Genomic DNA, 762 nt, shown 5'->3' on the forward strand with positions numbered 1-762 from the left:
GTGGCCGCTCCCGGCCACCACAGCCTCAACCTGCTGGACTCCGGCGATCCTTCCGCCTCAATCTTCCGAGTAGCTAGAATTACAGGCACGCGCTACCACGCCCGGTTAATTTTTAAATTTTATTTTATTGTAGAGATGAGATCTCGCCTGCCCAGGCGGGTCTCGAACCTGCGGGCTCAGGCAATCCACTCACCTCTGCCTCCCAAAGGCGCGGGATTACAGGCCGAGCCACCGAGCCCAGCTAAGGCAGTGCAATTCTGAGAGTGGCACAAGACACAAAAGAACAGAATGTGTTTATTTCTTATCTTGTTGCATTTGAATTCTCCATCATGCCAGATTAACTGCAGATATAGGCTTTATATTTAATGTCTGAAGGAAAAAAAAGGAATGGACTCTAATTCAGAATCTGTAGGAGGTGGGCAGTGAAGGTTCTATTACACATACCCTTGTTTCCAGCTGCTACAATCCAAGTTTTTTATTGTCCTTGGAGAATACAGCTACAGAAAAGATAAACGCACCTGTGAAATTCATTCAGGCATGTACACTTTGCTGTGGAGTACATTTGCATACTTACTAAATATGAATACTATGTCATACATGAGAACGAAGTGAATTTTCTTCTATGCATAGATTTTTTTCTATACTTAGAATTGCATATATTTTTATTTAGGAAAAAAGGGAGATGGTTTAAAACAGAAGAAATGAAGCAACTACTATTGCCAGCTATAAATTTAACACTTTTTTTTTTGAAAGCAAGATTTA

This window comes from Carlito syrichta, unplaced genomic scaffold (genome assembly GCF_000164805.1).
Source record: "Carlito syrichta isolate Samal-C Ts95f unplaced genomic scaffold, Tarsius_syrichta-2.0.1 Scaffold239038, whole genome shotgun sequence".
Classification (NCBI taxonomy): domain Eukaryota; kingdom Metazoa; phylum Chordata; class Mammalia; order Primates; family Tarsiidae; genus Carlito; species Carlito syrichta.